At 49.3% G+C, this 13356-nt stretch overlaps 1 long non-coding RNA gene across 1 annotated transcript; it reads left to right on the top strand.

Annotated features, from left to right (window-relative positions):
• Positions 1–761: 761 nt before the first annotated feature.
• On the top strand, positions 762–13351 carry LOC122934831. The gene is made up of 3 exons (XR_006388684.1): positions 762–796; positions 12961–13094; positions 13207–13351. It is a non-coding gene; the product is annotated as an uncharacterized LOC122934831 (long non-coding RNA).
• The last annotated feature ends 5 nt before the right edge of the window (positions 13352–13356 follow it).

Below are 13356 nucleotides of genomic sequence, written 5' to 3' on the forward strand. Positions count from 1 at the left end.
GGAACCATGGGGAGCGGTCTGTGTGGGAGAGGGGGAACCATGGGGAGCAGTCTGTGTGAGAGAGGGGGAACCATGGGGAGCGGTCTGTGTGAGAGAGGGGGAACCATGTGGAGCCGTCTGTGTGAGAGAGGATGAACCATGGGGAGCGGTCTGTGTGAGAGAGAGAGGGGAACCATGGGGAGCGGTCTGTGTGAGAGAGAGAGGGGAACCATGGGGAGCGGTCTGTGTGAGAGAGGGTGGAACCATGTGGAGCGGTCTGTGTGAGAGAGGGGGAACCATGGGGAGCGGTCTGTGTGAGAGAGGGGGTACCATGGGGAGCGGTCTGTGTGAGAGAGAGGGGGAACCATGGGGAGCGGTCTGTGTGAGGGGTGGGGGGACCAATGGTAGTAGTTTTACCCATTTCCTTCTGGTCTCTGCTGTATGATAGAAGATACTAGACTAATTTACACCCCCCCCAGAAAAAAAAATTTTTAAAAAAAATTCACCACCACTAATCTCAGATTCACACGTGACCTAAACCTCTCATGAACCCATGCATTCTAGGCATTACCTATCTGCAGACATTATACTTTAATGACTACAGGACCTTTGATGATGTCATGGTCATGTGATCAGTCACAAAAGGGGAGGAGTAAAGCAGTAAAGGCTTTTCACTCTTTATCAATTCCTGTCATGTGACCAGTATGACATCATCCAAGGTCCTACAGCCACTAAACATTACCTCCATCTCATGTTCCTGATCACATGACTGTGACGTCATTGCAGGTCCTGCAGCCCCAGGAGGTGAGATCTGCAGGTCAGTTATTGGTCTTGGTTCTGGGTTTATTAGAATGGAGCGGTTCTACAGGTGATATATAGTGTTGACCGAGCACCCGAGTATAATGGAAGCCGATGGGAGAACCCGAGCATTAAACCAGGCGCCTGCTGCTCTGAAGAGGGGAGGGTGTCTGGGTAATAGGAAAAGGTCAGAAATTGATGGAAACACCACTGAAATGGTTCGGGAACAGCATGGGGAGGATGTCTGGATGCATCTTTGACTCCCAGGTCGCTGCTGGGAACGATGTTGTCCGAGTAGTACGCCACTTTTACAGACTGACAATAATACGCAGAAAACCGAAGAAAAAAAATCGATTTTAAAGGAAAAATTGTTAGGAAACATTCCTTACTGTATATTTACTTGTATATAAAGTGCAAGTGCTGCAAAAAATTACAAGGAAGAGGCACTCTGATACAACCTGTATATCACATAAAGGAGGGCCTCATTCACATTGTGGTACAGTTGTTCAGGTAGTGGGACTCCTACACTCATAAAGCCTATGCACTAAGGGAAAGGGCTGCCAAAAATTACAAGGAACCGACACTCCAATACACCCTTTATTACACATAAAGGAGGGCATCATACACAGCCTTGAAAAATTATTATTGATGGCCTGCTGGTGACCCTCAAAAACATTAGGAGCAAGGGCCTGCTGATCTGACCATCTGAAACATGGGCGAGGGCCTGCTGATCTGACCATCTGAAACATGGGCGAGGGCCTGCTGATCTGACCATCTGAAACATGGGCGAGGGCCTGCTGATCTGACCATCTAAAACCTTAGGGGCGAGGACCTGCTGCCGCTTTGGTGACTCTAGATAACTTGGGGACGATCGCACATTCCCGTGACGGCGACGATCCATTCGGATGTCTGCCCTATCAACTTTTGATGTTGTTTTTGTACCAAACAATGTAGACCATGGGTAACGGGAGAATCCTGGTTCGATTTCGGAGAGGGAGCCTGAGAAACAGCTACGGCTACCACATCCAAGCAAGGCAGAATGCGTATAAATTACCTATTAGGTATAATTAGGTGCGGGCCTGCAGATGAGCTGACCCTGTAAAAGATTTACGGTGCAGTCCTGTAGGTGAGCTGACCCTGTAAAAGATTTTAGGTGCGGGCCTGCAGGTGAGCTGACCCTGTAAAAGATTGCAGGTGAAAGCTTGCTGGTCAGTTGACCCTGTAAAAATTACAGTATTTTTCGCCCCATAAGAGGGGGACAATAAGAAAAAAAAAATGTTTCATGACACCTCAGGCCAATCCACCAATCAGACCCCCAATGTTAATAAGACCCAAATAAGACCTCAGATCAGACCCCCAATCAGACCTCAGCTCATACCCCAATGTAAATGAACCCCAATCAGACCTCAGATAAGAGCCCCGTGCCTCATATCAGGTCCCATTAGGCTCTGTTCAGCCCCCCGTAGCCTCATATATGCCCCCAGTAGTCTCTCTCAAGCCGCCAGTAGCTTCATATATGCCCCCAGTAGTCTGCATTCAGCCCCCAGTAGCCTCATATATGCCCCCAGTAGCCTCATATATGACCCCAGCAGCCTCATATATGACCCCAGCAGCGTCCATCAGCCTCATATGAAATAAAATTAAAAAAAGCTCCCCTTTCCTGCTCCGGACGCCGCCGCTCCTCACCCCCCGCGCTCACGTTGTGCGCAGCCCTGCACAGCTGACAGCTGAGGACCATGAAGCGGTGAGTACAGAGCCTTCACCAATTCCCGGTCCTCCTGTATTAATAAAGCTCTTCCAAAATGGTAGTGCTTTATTAGTATTCGCCCCATAAGACGCAGGGGCATTTTCCCTCCACCTTTGGGGGAAATAAAAATGCATCTTATGGGGCGAAACATACGGTATATGCGAGTGCCTTTTAGGTGAGCTGACCCTGTAAAACATTATATGCGGAGGCATGCAGGTGAGCTGACCCTCTAAAATTTTTAATGTAGGGGGCTTCAGGTGAGCTGACCCTGTAAAAGATTTGAGGTGCGGGCCTGCTGGTGAGCTGACCCTGTAAAAGATTTTATGTGTAAGCCTGTAGGTGAGCTGACCCTCTAAAAAATTAAATGTGAGGGCCTTCAGGTGAGCTGACCCTGTAAAAGATTTTATGTGTGGGCCTGCAGGTGAGCTGACCCTATACATTTTTTTATGTGAGGGCCTTCAGGTGAGCTAACCCTGTAAAAGATTTGAGGTGTGGGCCTGCATGTGAGCTGACCCTGTAAAAGATTTTATGTGCAGGCCTGCAGGTGAGCTGACCCTGTAAAAGATTGTACGTGAAGGCCTGCTGGTGAGCTGACCCTCTAAAAAATTATATGCGAGGGCATTATATGTGACGAATAAGCATGTTGATATGATGGAAGAGGAGGAGGATGAGAAAAGCTAGATTTAACCATATACCCTTGTTTGTGGTTGAAGGGGTGCATGGGAATACAGTGTATTCAGTACATTATAAACAACACATGTAAAGTGCCTTTATGTTCAGCCGCTTTTCTCTGGTGGAGTAGAGAAGTCATGGTCAATCCAGGCCTTGTTCATTTTTTATAATAGTCAACCTGTCAGCATTTTCAGTTGACAGGCGGATACGCTTATCTGTTATAATGCCACCAGCAGCACTAAATACCCGCTCAGACAAAACGCTGGCGGAAGGGCAGGCCAGCACCTCCACCCAGTAGTTGTAAGGCACTGAGGGATAATTGAGGACGCTGACACAGTCTGCTACGTACACCTTCACCATCTTTCAAAAATTTTCTCTCCTTGTGACACTAGGCCGCGCATCAGGGTTAGGGTGCTGGCGGGGTGTCATTAAACTGTCCCAGGCTTTGGAGAGTGTTGCCCTGCCTCTGTTGGAACTGCTGTGTGTTCCCCTCGTCTCCCCTCCTCGGTTGGCCAAGGAACTACGGACTCTGCCACCCGCGTTGTCAGATGGGAATTTTTGGAGCAATTTTTCCACAAGGACCTTCTGGTATTGCACCATTTTGCTTGTCCTCCCCACTAGAAGAATGAGAGATGAGAAGTTCTCTTTGTAGCGGGGGTCGAGAAGGGTGAGCAACCAGTAATCCTTGTTGTCTAAAATGCGTATAATACGCGGGTTGTGGGAAAGGCAGCCTAACATGAAGTCAGCCATGTGTGCCAGAGTACCAACAGGCATCAGGAGGATCACTCTCAATCTCCTCATCCTCTTCCTCCTCTTCTGCCCACCCACGCTGAACAGATGGAATTATTCTTCTATGGGTACTATTCTCTGTAGCGGAGGCAAACGTCTCCTGCTCCTCCTCCTCTTCATCGTCCAATTTGCGCTGAGAAGACGAACTGAGGGGAGGTCTGGCTATCAGCCTGTGTAATGTCTTCCTCCATTTCCACATCTTCCACATGCAAAGTGTCATCCTTAATTGTGAGCAGCGACCGTTTGAGTAGACACAGAAGTGGGATGGTGACGCTGATGATAGCGTTATCGACGCTCACTATCTCTGTTGATTCCTCAAAGTTTCCTAAAACCTCTCAGAGGTCAGACATTCATGCCCACTCCTCGCTTGTGAATAGCGAAAGCTGACTGGAAAGGCCGATGACCATGTTGCAGCTGGTAAACCACTACCGCCCTTTGCTGCTCACAAAGCCTGGCCAACATGTGGAACGTGGAGTTCCAGCTCGTGCTCACGTCGCACAACAGCTGGTAAACTGGCAATTTCAAGCACTGCTGCAGCATTGACAGAACGACGGAAGCTGTTGATGACTTGCGGAAATGTGCACACACGTTGCGCACCTTCACTAGTAGCTCAGGCAGATTGGGGTAGGTTTTGAGAAACCGCTGAACCACAAGGTTGAACACGTGGGCTAGGCATGGTATGTGTGTGAGCTTGCTGAGCTCCAAAGCCAACACTAAGTTACGGCCATTATCAGACACAACCATGCGTGGTTCTAGGTTGAGTGGCGAGAGCCACAGCTCAGTTTGGTCTCTTATCCCCTGTCACAGCTCTGTGGTTGTGTGCTGTTTGTCCCCTAAGCATATCAGCTTCAGCACGGCCTGTTGCCGCTTCCCCACTGCAGTGCTACACTGCTTTCAGCTACCAACTGATGACTGACTGGTGCTGCACGCGGATATGGAAGTGGAAGTGAAGGAAGTGGGGGTGGAGCCACTAACGTAGGTGCTGGCGGAAACCCTGATCGACGTAGGGCCCGCAATATTTAGCGTCGGTAGCACCTGTGCCATCCCAGGGTACGACTCGCTCCGGGCCTTTACAATGTTCACCCAGTGTGCCATCAGGGAAATGTAGCGGCCCTGGCCGAATGCACTTGTGTCCGTGGTTAAGTGGACCTTCCCAGTAACTGCATTGGTCAGGGCATGTGTGATATTACGGGACATATGTTGGTGTAAGGCGGGCACGGCATACCGTGAAAATTTTGTGGCGGCTGGGGACTGCATAACGAGGGACGGCCACCTACATCAGACCACGGAAGGCCTCAGTGTCCACAAGCCTAAATGGCAACACTTCCAGGGCCAGTAATTTGGAAAGTTGCGCATTTAGTGCTATGGCCTGTGGGTGGATGGCTGGGTATTTGCACTTGCGTTCAAATGTCTGGGGTAAGGACATTTGTACGCTGCGCTGGGATACGGAAGTAGATGTGGTCACTGATGGTGCTTGCGAAGGTCCAGGTGCAGGGGGGATGCATCCGGGCCTGCGCCTTCGACAGGGGATTGGCCAGCACGTAACACAGGGGAAGAAGAGGCAGTGGTGTGACCCTCAGACACAGATTGTGGACCCAGGCGTTCATCCCACTTATTACGGTGCTTGGATGCCATGTGGCGGATCATGTGGGTGGTGGTGAGGTTGCTAGTGTTCAAACCCGGCTTATTTTCAGTATGGCACAGGTTGCAAACTACTATTCTTTTGTCATCCGCACTTTCCTCAAAAAAGCGCCATATTGCGGAACATCTACCCCTTGGTAAGGGAGATTTCCGCAAGGGGTTGCTCCGTGGAACAGTTGCAGGCCTGTGTGGTGTGGCCCGCCTTCTCCCTTTTGACACCCCACTGCCTCTTCCAGCCTGTTGCGGTGCAGCAGATCCCTCCCCCTCTATACTGCTGTCCTCGCTCGGCTTTCCACCTTCCCAGGTTGGATCAGTGACCTCATCGTCCACCACCTCCTCTTCCACTTCCTCACTCTGATCATCCTCCTGATTTGTTGACCTAACCACAACCTCAGTGATTGACAACTGTGTCTCATCCTCTTCCTCAACCTCTTGAGACAGTAATTGCGGTTGACTGATTGGCAACTGTGTCTCATCATCATCCACCTCATTAAACACTAATTGCCATTCCCCACCATCATGTTCTTGTGACTGTGGATGTTCAAGAGGTTGGGAATCAGGGCACAAGAGCTCATGTCCCTCTTCAAGCGTGCTTGGCGATAGGGCCAAATCAAGTAATGGCGATGAAAAGAGGTCCTCAGAATATCCAAGTGTGGGATCACTTGTTTGGCCAGACTGTAAATGGTGGGAGGAAGGAGGATCAGGGTGAGAATTGTGTTGACCAGACTCATGGCTACTGAGACTGGACTTGGTGGAAGACAGGAGGTGCTTAACCGACTGGAAGCATTATCTGCTGCAATCCAACCGACCACCTGGTCGCACTGGTCTGACTTCAAGAGTGGGGTCCTGCGCCGCCCTGCAAACTGGGACATGAAGCTAGGTATCTTGGATGATTGTTTATCTTGTGCTCTGGCAGCAGGCACTGTTTCTCCGCGCCCAGGGCCACGGCCTCTGCGTGCACCATCAGCATCACGGCCACTTCCCCATCCCTTACTGCTTCTTCATTTTAAATGGTATATATGCTTGAAAGTATGTCACATGTATAGTAGCGTAGGATTTGGAAGTGTATGCGCAAAAAAATTTACAAAGGTATTTGTGATTAGGAAATGTCACAGTTCGCAGTGTCTACAAAAAAGTGTACTGGATGTGACTGATATTTTAGGGATGCACACACTTTAAACAGGAGATGTGGCGCAAATAATTTAACTGTCCGCAGCGAACACAGTCTACGGAAAAAGTGCACTGGATGTCACAGATATTTTAGGGATGTGCACGATTTACACAGGAGATGTGGCGCGGATAATTTAACTGTCCGCAGCGGCCTATTACACTGTATTTTGCACAGGATGCGCTAAAAATATATATTGCTGCTGTCACACACAGTAGTCCTTAAAAGACTTTTGGGTCTCTGAAAAGTTTTTAGTATTACACTCCCTACACTGTCCCTTCCTATGCACAGCTCTCCCTAACACTGAGCAATTTAGCGCAGGTTGCGCTACAAACATATATTGCTGCTGTCACACACAATAGTCCTTGCAAGGAATTTTGGGTCTCTGAAACGTTTTAGTAGAAACATTTTATTCAATTACACTACCTACACTGTCTGTCCCTTCCTATGCTCAGCTCTCCCTGACTTAGAATGAGCCGAACACGCGTCATCGGGTGCTATATAGCACCCGATGACGCGTTCCGGCCAGTCAATCACTGTAATGCCAGTAGACAACATGGCTACTGGCATTACAGTGAGGGCAATACTTACCTGCACGTTTATTGGCTGCTTAGCAGCAGCAAAACGTGCGGGGAGGAGACTCGAGCATTGTGCTCGAGCACATGCGGTAGCCGGCCGAGTACCGCCATGTGCCGAGCATAGCGATGCTCCAGCCAAACTGGTATTCGGCTGAGCATGCTCGCTCAACACTAGTGATATATAGCAGGTCCACCCAGCAGGGGGCAGCACCGGCCATAGAGAGTCTCTGCTCACACAGTCTGGTGGTCAGGAGGGGAGTTCTCCTCAGACATGTCTGCTCTCCCCCTGGAATATTAGGAGACCCCCCAGACCCCTGTAAGAGGGGCTGTTCTCCTGGATTAGAGGGGTCTTCCATCACACAATGTTCTGTGATATCACTAGGATATGGAGGCAGTGTGTGATCGGTGGGGACAACCTCTTTTAGATGAAGGGGCTGCAGCGCTGTGTCCTCTCCTCACTGTCCCTGCACAGCGGAGGCCGGAGCTCTAATGAGCAGGAACTGTGGAGGGGAGGCCGCGCTGAACTGGTGCTGCCCCCGTCAGTCCCATCCTGGTCCCCGGACCACACAGATCACACAGTGATGTCTTCTCCTGGTGATAGAACCTCAGTGTGAGGGGAATGTCCCTAGAAAGGGGATGATATTGTGACCGGGGATTGTCTGCACAGTAGTATGTAGATAAGTGCACACGCGGTGTCAAACAGCTCATGTCGCTTGCTGTCCCACAGTATGTTGTTCCTAGCCGGTACTACTTCTCCAAGAGAGCCGTGCCTTCCCTGCACAACCAAGTATCCGATAAAATCAAGTGTGCACTGCACAACGCCATCTGTGGCAAGGTCCACTTAACCACAGATATGTGGACCAGTAAGCACGGCCAGGGACGCTTTATCTCCCTAACTGCACACTGGGTAAATGTAGTGGCGGCTGGGCCCCAGGCGGAGAGCTGTTTGGCGCACGTCCTTGCACCGCCAAGGATCGCAGGGCAACATTCTTTGCCTCCTGTTGCCACCTCCTCCTACTCGGCTTCCTCCTCCTTATCTTCCACCTGCTCATCCAGTCAGCCACACACCTTCACCACCAACTTCAGCACAGCCCGGGGTAAATGTCAGCAGGCCATTCTGAAACTCATATGTTTGGGGGACAGGCCCCACACCGCACAGGAGTTGTGGCGGGGTATAGAACAACAGACCGACGAGTGGTTGCTGCCGGTGAGCCTCAAGCCCGGCCTGGTGGTGTGCGATAATGGGCGAAATCTCGTTGCAGCTCTGGGACTAGCCGGTTTGACGCACATCCCTTGCCTGGCGCATGGGCTGAATTTGGTGGTGCAGAAGTTCATTCACAACTACCCCCGAAATGTCAGAGCTGCTGCATAAAGTGTGGGCCGTCTGTTCGCGCTTCCGGCATTCACATCCTGCCGCTGCTCGCCTGTCTGCGCTACAGCATAACTTCGCCCTTCCCGCTCACCGCCTCATATGCGACGTGCCCACCAGGTGGAACTCCACCTTGCACATGCTGGACAGACTGTGCGAGCAGCAGCAGGCCATAGTGGAGTTTCAGCTGCAGCACGCACGGGTCAGTCGCACTACGGAACAGCACCACTTCACCACCAATGACTGGGCCTCCATGCGAGACCTGTGTGCCCTGTTGCGCTGTTTCGAGTACTCCACCAACATGGCCAGTGGCGATGACGCCGTTATCAGCGTTACCATACCACTTCTATGTCTCCTTGAGAAAACACTTAGGGCGATGATGGAAGAGGAGGTGGCCCAGGAGGAGGAGGAGGAGGAAGAGGGGTCATTTTTAGCACTTTCAGGCCAGTCTCTTCGAAGTGACTCAGAGGGAGGTTTTTTGCAACAGCAGAGGCCAGGTACAAATGTGGCCAGCCAGGGCCCACTACTGGAGGACGAGGAGGACGAGGATGTGGAGGAGGATGAGGATGAAGCATGGTCACAGCGGGGTGGCACCCAACGCTGCTCTGGCCCATCACTGGTGCGTGGCTAGGGGGAAACGCAGGATGATGACGATACGCCTCCCACAGAGGACAGCTTGTCCTTACCTCTGGGCAGCCTGGCACACATGAGCGACTACATGCTGCAGTGCCTGCGCAACGACAGCAGAGTTGCCCACATTTTAACGTGTGCGGACTACTGGGTTGCCCCCCTGCTGGATCCACGGTACAAAGACAAGGTGCCCACCTTACTTCCTGCACTGGAGTGTGATAGTAAGATGCGCGAGTACAAGTGCGCGTTGGTAGACGCACTACTGAGAGCATTCCCAAATGTCACAGGGGAACAAGTGGAAGCCCAAGGCGAAGGCAGAGGAGAAGCAAGAGGTCGCCAACGCAGCTGTGTCACGGCCAGCTCCTTTCAGGGCAGGGTTAGCATGGCAGAGATGTGGAAAAGTTTTGTCAACACGCCACAGCTAACTGCACCACCACCTGATACGGAACGTGTTAGCAGGAGGCAACATTTCACTAACATGGTGGAACAGTACGTGTGCACACCCCTCCACGTACTGACTGATGGTTCGGCCCCATTCAACTTCTGGGTCTCTAAATTGTCCACAAGGCCAGAGCTAGCCTTTTATGCCTTGGAGGTGCTGGCCTGCCCGGCGGCCAGCGTTTTGTCTGAACGTGTATTCAGCACGGCAGGGGGCGTCATTACAGACAAACGCAGCCGCCTGTCTACAGCCAATGTGGACAAGCTGACGTTCATAAAAATGAACCAGGCATGGATCCCACAGGACCTGTCCATCCCTTGTGCAGATTAGACATTAACTACGTCCCCTTAACCATATATTATTGTACTCCAGGGCACCTCATTCAATCCTATTTTTATTTTCATTTTATCATTATATTGCGGGGCAACCCAAAGTTGAATGAGCCTCTCCTCTGTCTGGGTGCCGGGGCCTAAAAATATCTGACAGTGGCCTGTTCCAGTGTTGGGTGACGTGAAGCCTGATTCTCTGCTATGACATGAAGACTGATTCTCTGCTGACATGAAGCCAGATTCTCTGCTATGGGACCTCTCTCCAATTGATATTGGTTAATTTTTATTTATTTTTATTTTTATTCATTTCCCTATCCACATTTGTTTGCAGGGGATTTAACTACATTTTGCTGCCTTTTGCAGCCCTCTAGCCCTTTCCTGGGCTATTTTACAGCCTTTTTAGTGCCAAAAAGTTCGGGTCCCCATTGACTTTAATGGTGTTCGGGTTCGGGACGAAGTTCGGGTCAAGTTCGGAACCCGAACATTTCCGGGAAGTTCGGCCGAACTTCTCGAACCCGAACATCCAGGTGTTCGCTCAACTCTAGTCACAATGATGTTTCCTTCATTTGGCATAAAAAAGGAGAAGCCTTCAACCCAAAGAACACCATCCCCACTGTCAAATATGGTGGTGGTAACCTAATGCTTTGGGGGTGTTTTTCAGCCAATGGACTAGGGAACCTAATCACAGTAAACGGCACCATGAAAAAAGAGCAATTCATAAGGATTCTCAACAACAACATCAGGCAGTCTACAGAGAAACTTGGCCTTGGGCACCAATGTACATTTCAGCATGACAATGACCCAAAACACACAGCAAAAGTGGAGAAGAAATGGTTAGCAGACAACAACATTAACGTTTTGGAGTGGCCCAGCCAGAGTCCAGACTTGAATCCATTTGAGAATCTGTGGAGGGAGCTAAAGATCATGGTGATGGCAAGAAGACCCTCCAACCTGAAAGATTTGGAGCTCATTGCTAAAGATGAATGGGAAAAAATACCTGTGGAGACCTGCGAAAAGCTGGTCTGCAATTATAGGAAGCGTTTGATTGCTGTAATAGACAATAAAGGTTTGTCTATTGATTATTGAGAAGGGTAGGAATAATTTTGGACCGGAAACTTTTTGCTCAAATGTAAATAAAAGCCGAGAAATGTTTTTTTTTTTTTTTTCCACATTAATGCCTCTTGTAAGTCGTCTTATTATCTTTTGGGAGACACCCATGTCATTTCCCGTCAAAAAATTACTTGCTGGTTGAATAAAAGTAACTTTAAGTCAAAATTTGCCAGGGGTATGAACAATTATGGGCAGCACTGTATATATTAAATAGCAAATCCACAAAACACATATACCGGCCAAATGTGGAACGCACACGGCCAGATCTATGATAGAAATGCGGGGCTGTGGAACGAAAGTACACAGTGTGCTGTCCGCATCCTCTGCGGCCCGATTTAAATTGATGGGTCCCCATCCCATCTGCAAAATTGTGGAACGGATGCGGACCCATAAATATGGTTGTGTGAATGGGCCGTTCACATGAATAAATGGCCGTTAAAATGGTCCTCTTCAAATGTATGGGGGCTGTCGGTCAGTGAAAACTAAAAAAATACGACATGTCCATGTCCCCGGCTACATTTTTTTTGCATTATAGCCGCTGAAGGGACTTATTTTCTGCCCCCACCAATATTAAAAGGCCCTAATAGTGTCCCCAAGTATAAATAATGGCGCCTTAGTGCCCCCAGTATTAGTTTCCCACATAGTACCCCCTCGATATAAATAATGGCCCCTTATATATATATTTGTGTCCAGTTGTGCCCCCAGTATATATTTTGCCCCCCCCCCATCCCCAGTAGTGTTAATAGATCTATAAAAAAAAAACTCACCTACTTGCACGTGAATGATGGCGTCACATCATGTGATGTCACCACACTTAGAGCGTCGGGTCCTAAAGCCTGAGGAGGAGATTGTCCCTGCGAGTGCAAGTGGATGAGGTGAGTATTTTATTTTATTTTATTTTATTGTAACCCCTGAATGCCATTTGGTGTACCTGTTTTTAATGGCTCTCAAACGGGTGCACTCCTTTCTAATCATCTGTTAAAAACAGTCCCATTGATCATCAGTGCGCTCTGTCTGGCCGCAACATGTGCTATCTTTTGTTGTCCGCTGTTCACTGGTCGTCAAAAAATAGCCCTGTGATTAGCCTCATTGAACTCAATTGGTTCATAAAATATTGAATGTGGCCTTAAAGACCGTTTACACAGGCAGATAATTACAATAAATGGCCACTTGAGCGATCAGTCAGTCCTTACGATCATTCATGCAGCTGTTCATTTCTACCTCTTTACACAGGACGATGCACTGCCGACTATCATTCATATGAAAGATGCAATGTATAGTGTGCTATCAGTAATCCTTAATGGAGTTGTCTTATCATAGGAATGCAATCCCTACACATAGGACAGAAGATAAGTATCTGATTGGTGGGGGTCTGACCACTGGGATCCCCACCAATCACAAGTATGAGGTGCCAGAATGTATGAACCGGTGGTCACACCATTCAACTCTATGGGACTGACAAAGAGAAGATGAATACAGAGCTCGGCGATCTCCGGCAGTCCCATGGAGTTGATTGGAGCAGAAGCATAAATGTGTGACCACCGCTCTATACACTCTTACACCTTATTCTTGTGATTCGTGAAGATCGTGGATTCGTGGTGATCCGAGCCGTTGAACCTCCACCGATCAGATTTGCTAATTACTCACTTTACTTCAGATAAGATGTTCTTCTAAACACAATTTTGCTCTCAATCCTCAATGTTTCCCTCAGGTTCTCTAGTTTTCTTTTAAAAGACAATGGTCCTTTCCATTGATGATCCACCAAGGATGGAGAAGGACAGAGACCTCATGGCTGCGAGGATATTAGACCTCACCCTGGAGATCATCTCCTTGATAACTGGAGAGGTGAGAGTCTCACATGACATCACTCTTATCTCTAGTAATAAAACAGGGAAATGACTGGAAAGGTGAAGGATTCTTAGAATCTCTGTAGTGATCGGCATCTCTCCATACACAGGATTACAAGGTAGTAAAGAAGTCGTCTGGTGAGTGTGTGACACCCCGTGTGTCAGGAGGATGGAGCAGGACCCAGAGCCCCATCACCGAGCCTCCACCTCATTCCCTGATACATGAGCAGAAGATCGTAGAACTTACCACCAGGATCACT

Source organism: Bufo gargarizans, chromosome 4, assembly GCF_014858855.1.
Source record: "Bufo gargarizans isolate SCDJY-AF-19 chromosome 4, ASM1485885v1, whole genome shotgun sequence".
Classification (NCBI taxonomy): domain Eukaryota; kingdom Metazoa; phylum Chordata; class Amphibia; order Anura; family Bufonidae; genus Bufo; species Bufo gargarizans.